The following is a 21565-nucleotide window of genomic DNA, read 5'->3' on the forward strand; positions in this document are numbered from 1 at the left end:
GATTAGTTGGACAAAAGTGCTGAATGAGATCCAGAGGTGTTTATGTAATCATTGCCTTGGAGACTTGAAGGTAGCTGAAGGTACTGGCAGGGGTACTCAGGACGATACAGAAAAAGAATATCTGCCTCATATGGTGCTTATTGTGTTCAAAGTTGTCCATCTAGGATTCAGAATGCCAATGCCCGTACTCGGTGTGATATATCTGACAACTCTGGAGTTCAGGTGTGTTCTGTCTTATACAAATTATCAATTGGCAGTCTCCACCTCCTGTTGGAGGGTTCGGTGAATTCGAACCTTTGGGAGGCGTGAGCTTTGCACTAGGTGGCAGCTTTAGTTCAGACCAGTCTTCGGTGAAACAAGGGAGCTTTAAAAAAAAACTTGCGTTCCCTTCTGCATACTGAGTCCCTTTCAACTCGCTCGACTTTCATCCAGTTTGGTGTCGGTTCGTCAGTTGCGTAAATCAGTTTCAGCGTCGACTCTGCAACAACAGGTTGGTGAGCAGGTTCACTGCCGCAACGGTTGTGAACGTAGCCGGAGGTCGGGGGAGGGGGAATTGGGAGTAGAAGGGCGTGGAGACCGGGACGTAAAACCGGAATGTGAGGTTAATTAATGATGGGATCGTGGCTGGAGGGTTCGAAGTGAGAGGAGTGTGGTGGGACAAGAGAACAGGGAGGTATAGGAGGGGAAGTATTTCGGTGTTAGGTTCCATTGTACTTCTGTGTGTGTTAGTGTAGATCTTTTGTATTTAGTTTTTACTGAGACTGGAGCTAACTGCATCTTACTAGCTGATATTTTGAGGATTAACCCTCAGCTGTTATTCGAAAAACTATTTTACGACTTAGAGGTTTTCTTGTCTCTAGAAATTCTGGTTTTCTGCCTAATAAGTTGATGGAGACCTGCACCTGTCGAGCAAAACATTGTACCCCCTGTCCAGATACTGACATTCCTATTCACCAGTCCCACTTCCTATCCTAAACAACCTCAATTACCCTAATACTAGAGCTTTACATTTTGAGTTTATAGGGCTTCATTTTGCTGTGAATAGTGAACTATCCTTTGATGCAGTAAAAGGCGATTTGGGCAATTTTAGAGGCTTTATTTTGGTCAGTTGAAGGGTCAAAGGGCACTTTGATCTGAGGTTGATTAAAGTGCTTGTGTCCTCGATTAGTTGAATTATTGTTCCTCAGGATGTTTCACCCCCCATGTGGGAGATCTAAAATTACACTATCAAATGGATCGTGGCCTGATATTACCTGTAAAAGAGACTGGAATTGGGAAAGAAGGGTTCTGAGTGACTTGGGAGCCTGGATGGGAAAACTAATTGAAACCACTTGCTTAAGGGTCTTGCTTTAAGAAGAGAGTAGGCCTGGTCCATGGCACTAGACTTAAGGCTCTAGGGAAATGGCAGACTGTCTGGTGTGGGATTTTCCTCTATGACAAAGATGGCTCTTTGGTGGAGAAATCATGAGGCTTGAAGCCACTGTAGTACATTGTATTACATTACCTGTAGGTTGGATGTGTGAAATATATGCTCCCCTCCAGATCCACAAGCTTGGATGTTAAAGTGAAAATAGTTTGGGTATTTTGTCACACCCACTCAATTCTATCTATCTGGGCAAGCAATGACAAGACTAGTAATGCTCATATGAACTGTACTATTTCTAATTTAAACTCCAACATTATTCTGGAAATTCTTGGATGATACAAATGCTTAAACTTTAGCTTGTACTGTCTGGAATTGGGTAAATGGAAAGGAAGGTAAGTTTTTAACAGTATGTTAAAACAGTCCAATGCTTGCATGAGGTGTTGGGTAAGCCTACCCTTGGTACCACTGACTCCCGACTAGGTTAATTGTATGTGAAAAAGGGTGTTGGTCTCTGAGATGGAAGGTTAGAGATTTGAGCCTGTCCAAAGCAGAAATGGAGTCAAACTTCATTCAGATATGTCCTTCAGATAAACTGTTAAAGCAGTGCTTTACCTCTATTCCAGTGATTAATATGAATGCTAAAAATGCTACAGTGCCTGTTTTAAGAAGACCAGCAAGCTCTCCTTCCAGCACCACTAAGAACAAATTACTGTTGTTCATCTCGTTGCTGTTTCTGGACTCTTGCTATGTGTGTATATATCTTTTAAAACATGTTTCATTTACTTGAATTTCACCAGCAGGTCCTCTTTGATATCAATGTGGAACTTGTGAACAATATGACATCACTAATATAAATGTTTGTATGTAAATATGCTTTTTCTCTTGGCCCTAGTTATTGATCAAGATTATTGGCTAAAACCTGAGTAATTTCATTGAAGAATTTGACATGTTTTAGGTTGAGGACAAGTCCACAGCATTTGAACATGAGAAACCAGGTGAATTAGGAAAACAACTTTCAGTCAAGGAATTGGTTTGTCAATAGTGTCAAGAATGAATGCTGGCTAATGAGTGGTTCAATAATTCATGTTCTGCTCTTGCATTCCAGCACCTGTAAAATATTGATGGTGCTTTTGTTTAATGTTGGAGACATTGAGCATTTAGTGTTGATTTAGGGGAGCAGGCACAGCAGGATCATCTGGCCTGGTGCAATGGGCATGTGCCAAAGGTGTGAGGAGATGGGAGTCGTGGGCAAGAAGTCAGGACACTACTTACCCCAACACCACTGTCTAACAGACAAAGGTGAAAGGAATTGGGCGAAGAGGCAAGGATGAGACAGTGGGCCATGAGGGGATAATAGCCTAGGCAGATGGGAGGGGGAAATCTGGGCAGTAAGGTCTGATTATTTTTAGGATGAAGAAGCTAAGTAATTTGTCCAGGCATGGATAGATGGCTATGGGTAAATGGGAAGTAGTGAAAAAGGTTTTGGGGAGTGAGGGGCACGCGGTGTGGAAGAGTTGCCCAGGGAAAAAGATTTCTGAGAAAATGAGTATTGAGCTGGATGGGGTGATGGCAGTGGTGTAAGGATACACTTCCCTGCAGAATAGCAAATACTAAATCAGTGGAAGATGCAGCTTCTGGTGAAAGGAGCATTTAACCTATGGAAGAAATTTAGATTTTGTCCATTTTGAGGTAAATCAGCCAATGTGCTTTCTGATGTAAATCTCCCAATTTGCACTGGTTCTAATGAAATCAAATCAGTAAAGATGTATGGAATTGATCTCCACTTTTACATTACTATCCAACATCAAAATGACACCTGCACACAGCTCTTGTGTTCAATGCCTCCAGTGGGATGGAATACACTAATGTGGGAACTGATATGTTGTACTGGGCTGGTGGTTTTTAGTAAGTGCATGTCTTAAGGAGTGCTCCAGGGTTTTCAGTCTTCTGAACAGATGTCAGTTGTCTCCAGTTACAGCAGATAAATGGATTAAAGTGTTTTTTCTCTATTTATACTAGCTTTTTCTAGCAAGGTGTTCTTCCATTCTACTCTCCCATACTTTGCTGGCCCCACGTAATAACTGATCATAATAACCCAGGAGCCTCAAAGCAGTGATAATCTCCAAGTCAGTGAGATATAAAAATGGAATTTCTAAAATGTGTTTGGGACTCTTTCCTTGAGGGTTAAATGCCATCAAGAGGAGAGGAATTGCTGAATCTAGTTGTGTTCAATGAAAATGTGCATTTGGCTATAGTACCTGGATTTTCCAGTCTGGCTGCAAAAGGTCAGATTTGCTGCTGAAGATTTCAGATTGAGCAAAGCCTTGCAAGCATAGTAACCAGCAACATGGATCTTCAGGATGGCTGAGTAATTGGTGGGGGGAGGAATCTCAGACAGAAAACCAAGAAGTAAAAATTGTTAACTTTAACTAAAACATTTTGGAGGAAGTGAAATTAAAAACACAAATAATACTTTCATTTAAGACTTAAATGTAAAGCAAATTAAAGAATAATCTACACACAGTTCAAGGGTCTGAGAGTTTGTTCAGCAATAATTGTGGCCTTGTAGGTCATTATAATTCAGTCATGCTTCGTTCAACATTTTCAATGGATTTTGCAGCAAGAGAAATGAGGAAAAGCTGAAGGTCTTACCAAGTTCCTAAATTGGATGTGTGCATCTTTGAAAACTGCAACATTGCTGTAAGTGAAAGAGCAGGGTTCGCTGATGGTAACTTCTGGACTTTGGAGAAAATGGGCAGAGCCAGAAGATGCTCTTGACTTCAAAGTGATGACAGTGTTACTGGTAACTTCACCATAATTACAACTGAAAATCCTGGGATATTTTGATGAGCTTTAATGGTCAAAGAGATTTTAATACAAAAACAAGGTACTGGGATTGGAATAGGTCAGATGCTAGAAAAGCAAATAACTAGCTTGAGATTTTGGGGGGGTGGGGGTTAAGACACAGGACTGTAGAATGATCATCTCATTAAAATAGTAGAAAGACATCAGGCAATGGAGAGATTACAATGCATAAATATTAGAATATTTTAGAGTGGGGTAAAAGATGGGAGCCAAGTGGTGTTAAAAAAAAATTAAATGGACTGTTGTTTGGAGCCAGTAAAATAATGAAGCTTTGAGAAAGCACATTTCCAATGGTTGAAAGGTGTAGAATAATGAGGAGAGATGTGAAAATTTACAGGATCTAGGATAGAGAGCAGTTGAAATATTCTTAGAGGTTGAGGTTGTGCCGTTAATGCTATGCACTTACAAAGTGGGGGGGTGGGGGTGGTTTGAAGAGACTGAACTGCTGCAGTTCTTGTACTATGGTTAAACATAGACCACTGCTATGATGAAGGAATGGTGATACATTTCCAAGACAGGCTGGTGTGTTACCTGGAAGGAAGTTCCAAGTTGGATCTTGCCCTTGTGCCTATCACCCTTGATGACAGAGGTCTTGAGCTTGAACTGCCAAGCTCTCAGTGCGTTATTAGTCCATAGAGTCACAGAGATATAGCATGGAAACAGACCCTTCAGCCCATCGAGTCCACACCAACTGTCAACCACTCATTTTACTCCAATCCTACATCAATCCCTTTCCTCTGTTCTCTTATTCTCTCCAGTTTAAGAGATTTGGTAGTGGAAGATGAGGGGAATAAGGGTTTTGTGTGTGGGACAGTTTTATGGAATGGAGTCCCACTCAAGTGGCGGATCAACACCAAGAGACCAAAAGACATAAGAGCAATATTAGGCCATTCAGCCCATAGAGTCTGCTCCACTATTCGATCATGGCTGATCTATTTTACCCCCAACCCCATTCTCCTGCCTTCTCCCTGTAATCTTTGATGCCCTTGCTAATCAAGAACCTATTAACCTCTGTTTTAAATATACCCAATGACTTGGCCTCCACAGCCATCTGTGGAATGAATTCCATCAATTCACCACCCTCTGACAAGAGAAATTCCTCCTCACCTCTGTTCTAAAGGGATGTCCTTTCATTCTGAGGCTGTGCCCCCTGGTCCTAGACTCTCCCACTACTGGAAACGTCCACTCTATTCCAGGCCTTTCAATAAATGGGTTGGTTTCAATGAGATCCAACCCCACCCATCTAAACTTCAATGAGTACAGGTCCAGAGTGATCAAACACTCAAGACATGCTTATAACTTTAATTCTAGGATGTTTGAATATCATTGTGCTGGTAACAAATCTTTCTTGGAAAATGGGGGTAAACAATAACTAACACTTTTGTCCCAGTCAGACTGCTGATCCTTTGTCTCTCTTGTACAGGAAATAATTGAGGCATTATACTTGCTGTTAACTAGACAACTTATTCTATTTTAATGTTTAAAATATCTGTAAGACAAGGGTTCTTCAAGAACAATAGCTTTGATTAGTTTTGGATCCGAATTCATCTTCAGTCTTGGGCTATTTCCCTTGTTCTTCCATGTGACCCAAAATCTCCAGTGCATCCGACATTCACACTGCTCTTGATCTGTTTTGTGCTACATTTAACCTTCAGTGTAAGCTTCATGCAAATTCACCGGTCTGAACACATTTGATTATCAGTTAATCTAATACAAACCTGACGTCAAATGTAGAAAAGGGAACTGCAGTCTTAAGATTAAAACATCAGACTTTCAAGGTGGGATTTGAACTTGCTTTCCCTGTATTATTTTTATATTTTACCAATAGACCTGAAACTTCACACAGCAGGGTGTACAGAAGAACATGGTTGTATTCAGTGCAGCTTTCAACTCCTTGCATTGATTGTGCCCTTGCCTCAAAATGAGTGGTTACTTGTTGAGGCCCCATGATCTTTGTAACCCTGCTTCAGTGACTGTTCCTATTCATCAGATCTGCAGCAGGCTGTTTGGACCATGGTATTCAGCTCCATCTATAACTCCTCTGATAATTAAGCAAAAGATGGCCTGTACCAGGTGCAAGATGATGAGTAGCAGCAAAGTGGTGCAGCTAGTAGAGCTGTGGCCTTGCAGCTCTAGTAACCTGGGTTCATTCATAACCTTTGGTGCTAACTGAGTGGCGTTTGCATGTTATCCCTATGACCACATGGATGTTCACTTGGTGCTCTGGTCTCCTCCCACACCCCAATATTGTATGGGTTGGGAGGTAAATTGGCACTGTACACCCTCCCTAAGGAATAGGTGAGTGGTAGAACGATGGGAATGTGGGGAGAATAAAATGGGTATGTTCATTTACACTGCCGTTTGATGATTGGCGCAGGCTCAATAGGGATAAAGGAGAGTGCTGATGTCACTGGTCGACCTTGGGAACTATGACAACTTGTCTTTAAAGCTTTAATGAAGTAAAATGCTCCAAGGTGGATGTGGTAACACCAAGCCATGGGCAGCTAAGCAAAGCTTGGTCAAGGGTAGGTTTTAAGAAATGTCTTGAAGGAGGAAAGGGTAGGAAATAGATTTGGGGAATATTTCCAGAGTATCAGACTTCAAATATAAACCTCAACACCATTCAACTCCATGAAATTGAGTGTTGTTTATCCCAAATGAGAGTCCTCTAATTTTATTTGCCATGCCAACATCATTGGCTCATTCGTATTCCCTTCTCCTGCATGATACAATTTCCATCTGAAACCATCCGAGCTATTTGCTGCATCTAGAAATTTCCCTAGAGTCCTTCCCTCTTGTTAAGTTTTTTGATGTTCCAGAGTGTTCAATGGGATTTTCTATGTTGATGGTCAAACCTGATGAAGGCAAAGATGACGATGAATCATCATTAATTGAGAATATGAAAGACCGGTGGTTTTGAAGGTTTGCCTGGAAGTTACAGGAATGGGTGAGCACAGGGAAACTTCACAGATGAAAATATTGATGTGTTTCATGTTTATAATTTACAATTAAAGAGCCCATCCTGAGTTTTATTCACTTCATTTTTTTTCCGGAATGTGGGCATAATTGGCCATTATTTATTGGCTATCCCTAATTCACCTTGAAGGCGCAGGTGAGCAATCTTCTTGAACCAATGCAATCCTTTTGGTGAAGGTACTCCCACAATGTAGATGGGTAGAGAATACCAAGATTTAGGTTGAGCATTGAAGGAACAGATTTGTATTTCCAAGTTAGGTTGGTGTGACTTGAATGTGCATCGGTATCGTTCCCATGCACCTGCTGCACCTCTTTCCTTGGTGAAAGCAGTTGCAGATTTGGGAATTGATATCAGCGTGGCCTTTGAGTAACTGCCCAACAATTTGGCCACATTGCATTGGTGGTGGAAGGAATAAAGACTGAGGGGTGGTGCTAGGGTGCCCAATCAAGCAAGCTGTTTTACCCTGGATAGTGTTGAGCTGCTTGTGTTGGAGCTGTCTATCAGGCAAGTGAACAGTATTCCATTGTGCTCTTCTCTCAATATCTCACTTTGCCCCCACTCCCAATCAAAGAAGCTAGCCTCTGGCATTGCTGAGCAGCAGTTGGAAATTAACAGCCATGTCCTATTATCCATGTACACTTTTGTTTCCCCAATGGTTATTGTCAGTAATTTCCTGTTAGTTTGCCTTTTATGCCCAAATTAATTACTGGGTATGACCAATTCATGCATAATATCTGATCCAATGAATTAGCAGGTTTGTATCTCTGACACTTTTAATAGTCACTTTGCATAAGTAACACTATGTAGGGGCTTGCTTTTAACAAGAGTATTGCAATCTTATCAAATTTTTGGGGACAAAAGTTTCAAATGGATAGAGATCCAAATCGCATAGACAATCTAAATAGAGAGGGGAAAAAGTAGGAACTCTTAAGATGCAAATACTTAACTTTTCACTATACTTATAGGTATTGAGTTTCATAAGCCTTTCTACTCCTACCTGCCACTGAAGTTGGATTCTGCTCTTGCCACATTCTGATAGTAATGCAAAGAAACTTGAGAGCCAAGTCAAACAAATCTGAAGACGAGGAAGTGGATCCTAAAGCATCATTTGGGTAAAGTGAGAAGACTCATGTAGGTAGAAGTCGAGTGAACTGAGGGTTTGATTTTAGAACTGGAATAACCAAGTTGGTGTAAGAATTCCTGGAATCAACATAATGAGAATCCTAGTAAGAGATGGCATGTAACTGGTGGGTTAGGATAAGTAACATTCAGTATTTTTACTATGTTCAAGAGTTTGTCTTTTACTAGGTTGCTTTATATTACTGGCCTTTGTGCAATTAAGGCACTGCCATAAAATGCAACTTCCCAGAGAGCTGGAAAACAACCAGAAATCTTGAGATACGAGTAATCGGCCTATATGAGGTCAATAATCTTTAAGATCTTGATAATGTTGTTTAGTTAAAATATTTCAACTGATAAGATTAAAATTCTCTGAGAATCCTGAGGAGTATTGGATAGATTTCTGTTGCAGTGGAAGAACAAGGGTTCTTTTTGTTTCATTTGCAGAATTTGTTGCTGGCACATTCAGCAGTTATTGTCCTTCCTAACTGCACTTGAACAAGTGGTGAGCAACCACCTTAAACTGCTTCAGTCCACATGATGAAAGTATTCCCATATCACTAAGTTGGAGAGTTCACCAGCAAAGGTGGGAAGTCCAAATCTGAGTGTAAGACTTGAAAGTGGTAGTGTTCTTTTGCACCTACTGCTTGTAATCTCGGGTACGTTGGGAGCTATTGCTGATTTTGCTTCAGTGCCTATTCTCCATGATATACTGCAGTCATGGTGCACTGGTTTAAGATGGAGTAATGCATACCAATCAAGCAGTCATGTCTCTTGGATGATGAGCTGTTTTGAGCTTCATTCAGGCAAGAGTATTCCACTAACCTTGTCCCTTTGGAATAGGGTGGTGAGTCACTTGACAAGGAATGCCCTGATTCTTGCCTTGGTATTTATTTTTCTGGTTCATTTGAATTTCTGGTCAACAATGATCTTTAGGATGTTAGTGAAAATGTGGAAAGAGATTTGACAGTGGTAAGGCATTGAATATCAGCAGAGGAGGGTTGATTGGTTGGAGATATTCACTGTCCAATATTCATGGTGCACATGTTGTGTAGCATCTCTGTAGAAAACTGTTTCCTGGGCCATGACATGTTGACATGAGGTGCTTCATTTTGAGGACTTCTAAATGGAAAGGATCACCATCCCCAATTCTGACATGGAGGAAAGGTAACAGAACAATGATTAGGCTAAGGACAATGCTGTACAACTTGGGGTAATATCCTGGGTTAAAATGATTGACATTCACAACAAACATCCGTTTTCCTAGGATATGACTCCAACTATGTATCGGAAATTACCTTGACCTCACAAATTCCTATCAACCTTGATCTTATTAGCTTTCCTTGATTCCACACTTAGCCAAGTGATACCTTGTCATGGATGCTCATTCTCACCTTGCCTATGGAATTCTGCACCTTGCCAATGTTTGGGCCAAGGCTACACCTGAGGTCTGAATTTATGGTTATGTCAAAACCCAAACTAACCATCGGTGAGCAGGCCATTGATTAAGATGATAACACTTTTGACATTCTATCACTTTGGTGATTGAGAATTCACAAGATCACAAGATAAGGGAGCAGAAGCAGGCCATTCGGCCCATCGAGTCTGCTCCAAGGAAAAGGGAAAAAGAAATGGGGTGGGAAAAAAAGAGAGAGAAAAAAAAACTATTCTAATCCCATTTGCCAGCCTTATCCCCATATCCCTTGATACCCTGACTATTTAGATATCTGTCTATCTCCTCCTTGAACACCCCCACTGATCTGGCCTCCACTGCTGTGCGTGGCAAGGAGTTCCACAATTTCACCACCCTCTGGGTAAAGAAACTTCTCCTCATCTCTGTCTTGAAACTGTACCCTCTAATTCTAAGATTGTGCCCTCTGGTCCTGGACACGCCCACCAAGGGAAACAGCCTAGCCACATCTACTCTATCCTTACCTGTCAACATTTTAAATGTCGCTACGAGGTCCCCTCTCATCCTTCTGTACTCCAGCGAGTACAGTCCAAGAGCCGACAAACGCTCATCGTACTTAAGCCCTTTCATTCCTGGAATCATTCTCGTAAATCTCCTCTGAACCCTCTCCAACGTCAGCACATCCTTCCTAAGATGCGGGGCCCAAAACTGCGCACAGTATTCCAAATGAGGCCTCACTAGCACCCCGTAGAGCCTCATCAACACTTCCTTACTTTTATACACTATACCTCTCGAGATGAATGCCAACATAGCATTCGCTTTCTTAACCACCGATCCAACCTGGTGGTTAACTTTTAAGGTATCTTGTATAAGTACCCCCAAGTCCCTTTGTACTACCGCACTATCAATCTTCTCTCCTTCTAGATAATAATCTACCCGCTTATTTCTACTTCCAAAGTGTACAACTGCACATTTCTCAACATTGAATCTCATCTGCCATTTTCTTGCCCATTCTCCTAAACTGTCTAGGTCCCTCTGCATTCTTTCTATTTCCTCTATGCTCCCTACTCCTCCACTTATCTTGGTGTCATCCGCAAACTTAGCCACACAACCATTTATTCCATCATCCAAATCATTGATGTACAAGGTAAAAAGGAGAGGCCCCAACACCGACCCTTGCGGCACACCACTAGTAACCGGTAACCAACCAGAACGAGATCCTTTTATTTCCACCCTTTGCTTCCTGCCAACCAGCCAATTCTCCACCCATTTTGCTACCCTGCCCATAATTCCATGACCTCTCATCTTATTAATCAGTCTCTTGTGAGGCACCTTATCAAAGGCCTTTTGAAAGTCTAAATACACAACATCTACCGCCTCTCCCTTATCCACCCTACCTGTGATTTCCTCAAAAAACTCCAATAGGTTGGTCAGACAGGACCTCCCCTTCACAAAACCATGTTGACTAGGTCCTATCTTGCCTTGCGCCTCTAGGTATTCGGTAACCTCCTCCTTGAGGATAGACTCCAATAATTTTCCCACCACTGACGTCAGACTAATAGGTCTGTAATTGCCTTTGTGCTGCCTCCCACCTTTCTTATATAACGGAACTACATTCGCTACCCTCCAGTCCTCCGGAACCATGCCAGAATCTATCGATTCCTGAAAAAATAATCGCCAACGCCTCCGCTATCTCCACAGCCACCTCCTTCAGAACCCGGGGATGCACCTCATCCGGTCCGGGAGACTTATCAGCCTTAAGCCCCTTTAGTTTTCCAAGCACCTTCTCCCTATTAATCTCAATTGAACTCAGCTCCAATTCGTGAGACTCCTGACTAACGGGCACATTGCTTATGTCCTCCACGGTGAAGACCGATGCAAAATATTCATTCAATTCCCTTGCCATCTCACTATCATCCATTATAATACCTCCTGCACCGTTATCAATTGGTCCTATGTCAACCCGTGTCTCTCTTTTATTCCTTATGTATTTAAAAAAACTCTTAGAATCCTTCCGAATGTTGTCCGCCAGCTTCCTTTCGTAACTCATCTTTGCTTTCCTAATGACCTTCTTAGTTTCTCTCTGCAGATTTTTAAAATCGTTCCAATCTTCTGTTTTCCCACTAATTTTTGCTACTTTGTACGCCGCCCCTTTTGCTTTTATTTTATCCTTCACCTCCCTCGTTATCCACATCTGTGCCTTTTTTCCATTCAAAACCTTCTTTTTTCTTGGAATATATCTGTCCTGCATTGTCCTTATTTCCTGTAGAAATTTCTTCCATTTTTCCTCTGCCGTCCCTCCAGCTAACTTACTCCTCCAATCAATTTGGGCCAACTCATCTCTCATACCTTTGTAATTTCCCTTATTCCACTGAAATATCGATACACCAGTTATCAGCTTCTCCTTCTCAAACTTGAAACTAAACTCAATCATATTGTGATCACTTGTTCCCAGTGGTTCCTTTACCTTTAGTTCCCTAATCACCTCGGGTTCACTACACAGCACCCAATCCAAAACAGCCGATCCCCTGGTGGGCTCCTCAATAAGTTGCTCCAGAAAAACATCCCTTAGACATTCCACAAACTCACTCTCCTGAGTACTACCGCCTTGCTGCATTTCCCAGTCCACCTTCATGTTAAAATCCCCCATAATTATCTTCACATTGTCACTCTGACATGCTTTTTCTATCTCAATCTGCAACTTATGGTCCACTTCCTGACTGCTGTTCGGGGGCCTATATATGACTGCTATTATTGTTCTTTTACCCTTGCTATTTCTCAGCTCCACCCATAAGGATTCCACCTCCTCTGACCCAATGTCCTTCCTTTCTATTGATTTTATATCGCTACTAACCATCATGGCCACACCTCCCCCTCTGCCTACCCTCCTATCCTTCCTATATACTGTATACCCCTTGACATTCAGTTCCCAATCACATCCATCATGAAGCCACGACTCAGTGATTGCAACGATGTCATATTTGGGGGGAGGGTTGGAAATAAATGGTTGTTTTGGATTTATTGTACATTTTCTGAACAGGACATAACAAAGAAACTTCCTTAGAGGTCCTCCCTGGGTTACAAATGCCCGACTTGTGTACAGCCCATACATACGAACAAGCACTTGGGAGACTGATAGGATGGATTTGCCAGCTGCTGTGTGTGGAAACTCAGTTTGCAGCCACATTCCTGACTTGTGAACTGTCTGGGTTACAAACAGTTTGCAGGAATGGAACCCTGCCATAACCTGGGGAGGACCTGTATTGTGTTTGGTTTGTTTAAGACCCTAAGCCCAATAAATTTTAAATGAGCATAATCGTAACCATTAGAATGAGCCTACAGCAGGATGGGCAGTGATGGCCAGGCTATAAATAGCTGAACACTGCCAAAGTCATAAAGGTGCAAAATACAAATGTTTTTTTAAAAAGTCACTTGCCATGATGCTGTTTCTGGGGTGATTTGCGGCATATTCAGTATTTCCTTTTCACGTGTTTGTCAGTTTTCAGTCTTTTGTGCATAAGCAGTATAGGTTTGCCCCACTTGTGTAGGAATGATTATCAGTGGGTCCACAGGCCCTGGCTGAAAAATGCTGCATAGTGAAGACAAGACTGAGTGAAATCACCTTGGTTCTTTGGTCTCTGTTTGGCCCCTTTACAATGAAAGCTGGTGATTATTATTCTTTCTCTAGATTATTAGGGTGTTTGTCTTGAAGTGTTATTAAAATGCATCCCACTTGTGTGCACTGTATTTTGACATTGAGGTTTCACAAAAGCAGAAGGTGGTGATAAATGAACTCAACTTGGGGAACAATAATTAGTCTGGTTCCTTGAGGAACTGTTTTGGAACATCACTATTTACAATTAAAATGGAACAGCAGATCACTAATGAGTCCACATGGACAAACCTGTGGGTGAAAGTGAGTACAAAGAATATTGATTTCCCTCAAACTTGGACCAATTATGTAGATTAAATGTGATTATTAAAACTTTTCATGAGAGAATGCATGTGGGACTGTCTCTTTTCAGGGTACCCAATGTTTATTGTCAATTTTAAGATGGATATATGGGACTGGGGAAGATCTAAATGGAATATAACAAGCGCCTTTTAAAGAGGCAACAACAGTACAATTGCTGAGGTGGGGGGTGTTTGTGATGCTCACCAACTTTTCAACCAAGAAAAGTAAACTAAACAACATTCAAAGTGGGGGGTAAAATGGAAATATTTAAATATACTGCTTGCTTTAGCACCAGTTCATATTTTTTTTTAAAGTGCTGGGTGTCAGTGGGGCTTAAGCAGGCCATAGAAAATGTCTCTTCCCTTTACAGGGCAGGGAAGATTAGAGGAAACTTGATCATTCACAACATTTTTTTTTAACGTGCTTAGGTTTCTAGCACTGTCCTCCGGCTTGACACTTGTGGCAACATTCCTGCCCTCACATAAGTAATTAATTTCTAAACCCTAACCCCTGGCTCAAAGTTGACGCAGAGCCTACTCTGACTTGCATTTATTTAGCACCTTTGTTAAAATAAATCCCACATAGTATTGGCATGGGCTTGTTGGGCCAGAAGGGCCTGTTACTATGCTGTATAAATTTTTTAAAGTTTTAACTTGGTGAAAGGCATGTTTTGAGGAGTACCTTGATGAAAAGAGGATTTTATTTTTTGGTATGGGGGGGGGGGGGGTTGGTGGTAGAAACTCCTAAGCCTGGAACAAAGGCTACAAAAGGTGATGATGGAGTGATGAAAATTAGGAGAAAACTCGGCTTCAGTTTTTGGTCTGACTGAGTTTTCTGGTCTGGGTATAGCCTTAGAGGCTACTTATAGTTTCAGCATCCAATGTCTTAAAGAACACACATCACATCTTAGCTCCTCCATGTGATATTACCTAGAACACTTTCTTTTTGTATGCTAGCTGGATTAGACCTGGCAGCAGTGCTCCTCGTTCAAATCACCAGCTGGTACTGCTCCAGTTACAACCAAGGTGCTCATCAAACTTTAACACAACCACAATCTGCATCTTCGGGGGAGGGTTTTGTTGTGGAGGAGTGGGTGGAAATAATAGGTCACTTGGTTATAGTTGGCATTCAACTCCTCTTGGCAGAAAGACCTGTTGTGTTTAAGTTGTCAGGATATGGTTAACAATATCTTTCATTTTATTCTGAGCTTAATTAGCTCCTGCAGCATGATTTGAGATCCTAGCAACTTTATTGTGTGAATTTTAAAAAGATGTCAGGAGTGGCACCATGACAACTACTGTGTTGTGACATCAGCTTGTTGTGTCAACCCTACCGATTAGACTTTACTTGCTGGGGGTGGAAACAGGGCTTGGTCTCTACAAGGTTGGTGATCAGTTCTGTACTACAGCCCAGGCTAATGCACTTGTCAACAGGTTCTTTTGTGTATAAATGTTGACAAAAATTAAGCTGCATACTAATCTACTCCAGTATGCCTTCATTATTGCATTCTTTCCATTAGCACTGATTAAAACAAAAACTTGTCACATTTTGAAGTACACAACAACAAGCATTTTTGTTGTATTCAGCTCGGCCAAAAGATCAACTAGAACTGGTCTGTTTTCTCCCAAGGTGGGGAAGAATGGATTAGTACCCTAAGAGCTGTAACCCAATGAGTAATTGAGGGAGGAAAAATAACTTTTTTTGCTTTTAATGAGTTGGTGAGGCTAAAGTTTCCAGTAAAACTATATTGTCCACCTTAAGGAAAACAGCATTTGGGAGCTGGCACAACCCATAGGGAGTTCAACAGTAACTTCATTGCAAACACTAGTTTTCTGATGTCATGAAGTGATTGAAGAAAAACAATAGATTGTTCTAAAATATTGTGACTTCTTCCACAGCTGGGATAGATGTTGGAGAATTGATTAAATGTTTTACACCTCAGAGTGGTGAGGTTGTGGATCCTTTGCCCTTTTTTTTCCACAAACAGCCAGGAGATGCTACAGACTTGGAATGTACGTGGTCTTGTTTGATTTTTTTTTTAAAAGAATTTTTCTCTTCAGTTTAACAGAATTATTAGTAGCCTCAAACTGGCAAGGACTCACTTAAAGGTGGTCATTAATCTGACAACCCAATGACATGGTAAACCTACAAAAGAAATTTATAGAATTTCCCTTTTAATATATCTAATGCCACTTGCCTTTGCTAACTCCCCCTCTGCCTCCAGCCACCTTCCCAATGTCTCTGCTGTTTTTGCTGCTAAATGTGAATTCCAATGGTTTCATATTGCTACTAAGGAAAATCTTGTGCTTGTATCTAGTCTTCTTTGAGACTCTAGCAGAAACTTCGAGTGAATCGACTGAACATTTTATTGCCCTTCTATCTTTGTCTTAGCTTTGTTTACCCATTATCTGTGCATGTAGACCTGAACTGTGTGCTTGCTTTAATATCTCCCTTTCAAAAAAAATCCTTTAAGTCTCTTCATAGCTTTGCCCAATAATGTCTTGCCTTTTAGCATTACCTCTTCTGACATTACAAGCCTTTTAGACCTCTCTGCTCGCTCTCATTTGGCGTTCTCTGCAGGATCCTGGTTTTAATCACTCCACTGGCTGCTGCCTTTGTCCTGACCATGAGCTCTGAAATTCTCTCCAAGAATTCTTTTCTCTCCTCCTCCTTCTCAAAATCACTCTCCTGATTTGTGGCTCCATGCCATAAACACATGAGTACAAGGAACAGGAGTAGGCCATTCAGTGCCTTCTGTCTGCTTCACTTTTTAATAACGTCATTGCCACCTTCCTGCACTAAGATGGCATCCTTGGATTCTCTTAGAATCTTAATCTATCAATCTGTTTCAAATATACTTGGCAACCAACCTCCACAGCCGTCCTTGAGTAGATTTAAACCCTTGGAATAAAACAAAACAATTTCTTCTCATCTGTCCTGATTGGACAGCCCCTATTTCAAGACACTGATCCTTGATTCTAGACATTTCTGTACCTCTCCTGAGAAGATTCTTAATATTGTACATTTCAATAAGATCACCTGTGATTCTAAATTCTAGCAAATATAGTTTGATCTCTCCCAGTATAACAAATCTGCCATTCCAGGAATCAATCTGTTGAATATTTTGCTGTATTCCCTCTATTGCGAGTAAGCAGGGAGATCTGGTCTTGCCAGGGCTGCATACAATTTGGAATAAGCAATCTCTCCTCGAATCATCATTCTTGTACAACAAAAGCCAATGTACCAGTTTCCCTCCTAATTACTTGCTGAATCTGCATATTAACTTTTAGTGATTTGTATACAAGGACATCCAAGAAGTTTCAATCTATTGCCATTTAAGGAAAAACTCTACCTTTCTATTTTTTTTCCTACATAATATTCTATCCACCATTTTGTTAGCATTCACTTATTTTGCCTGTATCATTGAGGCCTCCATCTTCTTTGGAACCCAAAATCGTACTTGGCTTGATATGATGAGCAAACTTGGAGATGTTATACATCATCCCCTAAATTATTGCTTTCTATTGCAAACAGCTGAGGTCCCAGCACACATCCCTGCAGTATCCCACTGCCTGTCTTTCAATTCATAAACAAACAATTTATTTCTGTTTTCAGTTGACCAATCCTCAATCCATGATCGTATACTACACCCAACACCATTTTGTTTAATAATCTGTGACATCTGATGCCTTTCTCAAAGTTCAAATACACAGCATCATGTAATTCACTTACCTATTCTACTTGTTATAATCACTTTAAAAATTGACTGAAATTTGTCACTTTTCCCCTTCATAAAACCATGTAGAGGAGTTTCACTGGCTGCATAGGCTTGAAATAGTAACTGTCCCGGAATTTGCCTTTTTTCTTGAAGCTAGTCATGTTTACCTGGAGACTTCATGCAGGCCTTCCAGTCACCTTGGTCGGCCAAACAGCCTTTTTCATCATCACTGACATTAAGATGCAACTTTTAAAAGTCAGTGGAATCTTTTTCCTCTTTATTTTTGCAGCAGGAGATGAATCTTTAATCGCCAGGTAATCAAAAAACGCGTTAGTGTATTTTAGCTACAAGCTGGGGAGAGCCTTGTCCTGCCGGGCCCGGGGCACCGTGCCTCGGCGAACAGCCATTACTCCGCGGTTTTATCTATTTGTTTGTGACGGTTTCGTGGACGGGACGCCGCTGGATTTTGCTTACCTTGACCGTCGTCGAGGCTGTTGGTGCCCCGCGTTCCCTCTCCTCACGCTCATTCTCGGGCGCCGAACCGTCCGCATGGCGGTCTGATGAAGTTTGGCTGGGAAAGAGCTGGGTGAATGATAGCCCGCCTTTTAAACCGCAGCGTCCGATCCCTCGCCAATGGTGACAAACTGACCATTGCAAACGTACAGCACATGAGGACAAAATTTCTAGAACACCGGGGTGTGGGTGTTATCAACACTGGATGCGCATTTTTGAAAAAGCTTTCTCTCATTCTTTCCCCTAAATTTCACTTCTTTTACTTCACCAAGTACCTGTAACTGCCATTTTCCTGGAGTACGACTGAATCTCCATCGGTTACCTCCTTTTGTGCATTGTGTTGCTGCAGAAAGCACCAGGAATGTCATCTTGACACAGGAGTAGATCAGTCATCTTGTGATGAGTCTGAACTCCAATGGTTCCCAGTAGCTGCCTGTGCATGGCAGTGGCCATGCCTTGAAGCTATTGCAGCTTTTGGAGAAAAATAAATGGGAACAGGAAAGTTGGGAGAACTTGGTGGGTCAAGCAGCATTTGTGGAAACAAAAGGTGTAAACAAACATTTGAAGATGAGACTCTGCATCAGGACTTATCCTGTGAAGTTTTTCCAATGTTGTTTGTTCCAGATTCCAGCATCTGCAGCCTCTTTGTCTAAGTGGGAGCAGGCATTAGATTTGTATTTTCTCCACGAGGAAAGCTGCAACAGATATGGCAACTTTCACGGCAAAGAGCATGGTACAAGGTTTGTCACATTTGCAGCATGTATGGGAATGTAACAGCAGGTCTCCCGCTCAACCCTCTCAATCTCCAGATATGGTAGTCTGCTACCTAATTTTTTTTTGTGTGTAAATCCTGATGGTTCATCATCTGGCTCACTCATTGGTACTGGTAACTAAGTAAATCTATTCTGGTCCAGCTCGCCATTTTTTTTTGTGCTGCTGAACACAAGTGAATTACTGAGTGATTACACTGTATCTTTTATTCAAAATCTCTCTGGGGGCCCTTTTTATAGTGCTCCTTTTTAACTTGCTAGGTTAGCTGGAAAATTAATTACACTACTGTGAAATAAGTTTGAAGGCATTAATAGTTCCAGTAAATCTGCTAGTCCACACCGCCAAGGGTGCTGGATTATTGAAGTTTTACTATACCTGGCTTTAATCTCCTTGTCGACTATTTTTCTTACAACATAGGCCATTTGGCCCAAGCAGCCTCTATGGACTCTCAGAACGATCCCTTTCCCCCCACTTGTATTGTGACTGGCAGGTTCAAATTTTCCTCAAATCAGTCTTGCATAAGAACCATTCACTTCCATGTCTCTAAAATAAAATGACTTGTTACTCTGGCCTTTGATCTCTTGTGTTGCATCCATTGCTGTTCATTCAAATAATTTAAATTCCCATTCCTTTATGATAACATTTAAATGAGGTTTGGCCTCTAGTACCTCCTTTTCAAATAACTTTCAGTCAAAAGATGATAACTTTTGAGGTAGAAGCAGTGCTATTATAGTCTAATATTTTAGTGAAACAAGTCAAATGCCACCCCCAGTCAGCACTGCTCACTCCAGTGAGGGCTGGGTGTGAAATGGAATGAGGTGGTGGTGGGGAGTCCTTGGCATTCTGGGAAAGGTAACGCCACGGCAACGCTGCTGGTGAGCTCAACTGGGAGGGCGGGGCCACAGCCCTTGGGCGCTGAGGGTAGAATCACCCCAGGTGACCGCCGACAGCCAATAGCCATTGCTGTTACAGCCCAGCGACGAGCAGGTATTGCAAGGTGAAATGGTGGATCGTCTGATGGGACTCTGGCTTTGACTGGATGTTACACCCAAAGTGGCTAGAAGATACTGTCTTGGAGTGAGGTAAATGTCTTATTAGTGGAAATCACTGTGAAAGAATCAAACCGTGACAAGTCAATCCTGGAAATATTTTGGATCTCACCGACCAGGAAACCAATTTAAAAATGGAGCAGAACAAATTTAAAACAAAACACAATAGGCCAGCAGCATAGATTTGCTGCTAAAGAAAGCTACCCATAAAGACTTAACAATCTGTGTCACCTTTTCTGTGACAAAAGAGACCCCAGATGCTGGGATCTGGAATGGTCCTGATGCAGTCTTGATCTGAAATGTTGACCTGCATCTTTTTGCCTCCAGATGCTGCTTGATTTGCTGAGTTCTTCCAGTATTGTTTTCTGTCCCTTTCCTGGTAATTGTTGCTGTCAGGAGTCTGTTCAATAGGATCAATTATGTCCAATAACTGTGGTATCATCAAATTGGCTGAACAGCTAATCACAATGAAGAATTTTAAGACAAACTAGGAAGCAAACCAAATTTTTAACTAGTACTTTGAGTCTGGAATAAAGACTGATATGCATTATGTTGATGTTTCTGGAAGCAACTTGGGAACTAAAAAATTTAGTCAAAATAGAGGTACATTTTTAACATGGTTAGAAGAGTGGGATGAGGAAAATGAAGGGGAAAGTTTTATAACAGCCATCCCACACCTGTTTTCAGGTTTTTTCAAGTGAATTCAGGACATTTCTGTTATGGTACAACTTTATCTAGGGAGTTAAGCGAATAAGAGTTAAAGATGGGTGAAGATTTTAGGTAAATCTTGCAAAATTTAAGTGTGCTTGTAGCACGAACAAGGGTACTTTATTGGAGGAGAGAGAATAAAGTATTGGCAATATTGGGAGACATTACCCAGACAAAATAAAGAGAGCAGCAACCATGGGAAAAATTTGTGGTGGAGGGTCAAAAAGCTATCTTCCTGTAGAGTATGTGTCACTTTGGGAGACTTTTTAAAAAAAAAGAAATGTATGTGTAGCATCTGGTTATGAATTTTTTTAAATTTAGCTATTTTTATGTAAGCAAACATGTTGGGCAGTTTATGCACAACAAGATCCAGTCAACAAAAAAAAATTGAATTGGATGTTGGTTGAGAAAAGTTAACCAGGATCAAAACTCCTTGTTCTTTCACTGATCATGAAGTAATCTCATTTTAATGCATCATTCAAAAGACTACCCTCTTTGATATGACCATGTTCCCTCAGTATTTTATTTTGCTGAAATGCCAGAATTAATCACATTTGGATTCATTGCATTTAAGCACTCAACCTTCTGTTTCAGAGGAGAAATTATCAAATAACTGAGCTAAGCTAGTTCTGATTGAAAGATGGATTAAAACAACTACTTCCACATCTGCCACTAAACCTTCTGTTATGCATACTTGAACTCTTCTTCTCCTCCCATAATATAACTTATAGAAAATTGGTCTTGGTTGCAGCTTGATATGACCTGGTCTGATCCCTTTCATAAAAAGTACTGGAGGAACTCTGGGTCAGGCAGCATATATGGAGGGAAATAAACAGTTGATGTTTTGGGCTGAGATCCTTCACCAGGACTGGAAAGGAAGAGGTCAGAATGCTTTTGCCCTCAGGGTTATACAATTAGCCTCTGGACCCAAGAGGTGGAAAACAGATTAATGGTTATACTGTTTTTTTTCCCCCCTAAATTCTCAGTTTCCTCTTATTCACTAACAGCCAGAGTACTAATTTTAATTCTTTGCAAGGCAGATTGGTTATTTGTCAGCTTTTGCAATTCTATAATTTTGGCATGCATGAAATGCAATCCTGCTCTCTGACATCG

At 41.2% G+C, this 21565-nt stretch overlaps 1 protein-coding gene across 1 annotated transcript in view; it reads left to right on the forward strand.

The window, feature by feature from the left end:
• Positions 1-224: 224 nt before the first annotated feature.
• Positions 225-21565, forward strand: part of LOC127582623 (ceramide synthase 2-like) — a 43926-nt gene continuing 22585 nt past the window's right edge. Inside the window, exon 1 of the mRNA XM_052038076.1 lies at positions 225-490. The gene's annotated coding sequence lies outside the window, so the exon portion shown is untranslated. The remainder of the gene's footprint in view (positions 491-21565) is intronic.

This window comes from Pristis pectinata, chromosome 24, assembly GCF_009764475.1.
Source record: "Pristis pectinata isolate sPriPec2 chromosome 24, sPriPec2.1.pri, whole genome shotgun sequence".
NCBI classification, from domain to species: Eukaryota; Metazoa; Chordata; class Chondrichthyes; order Rhinopristiformes; family Pristidae; genus Pristis; species Pristis pectinata.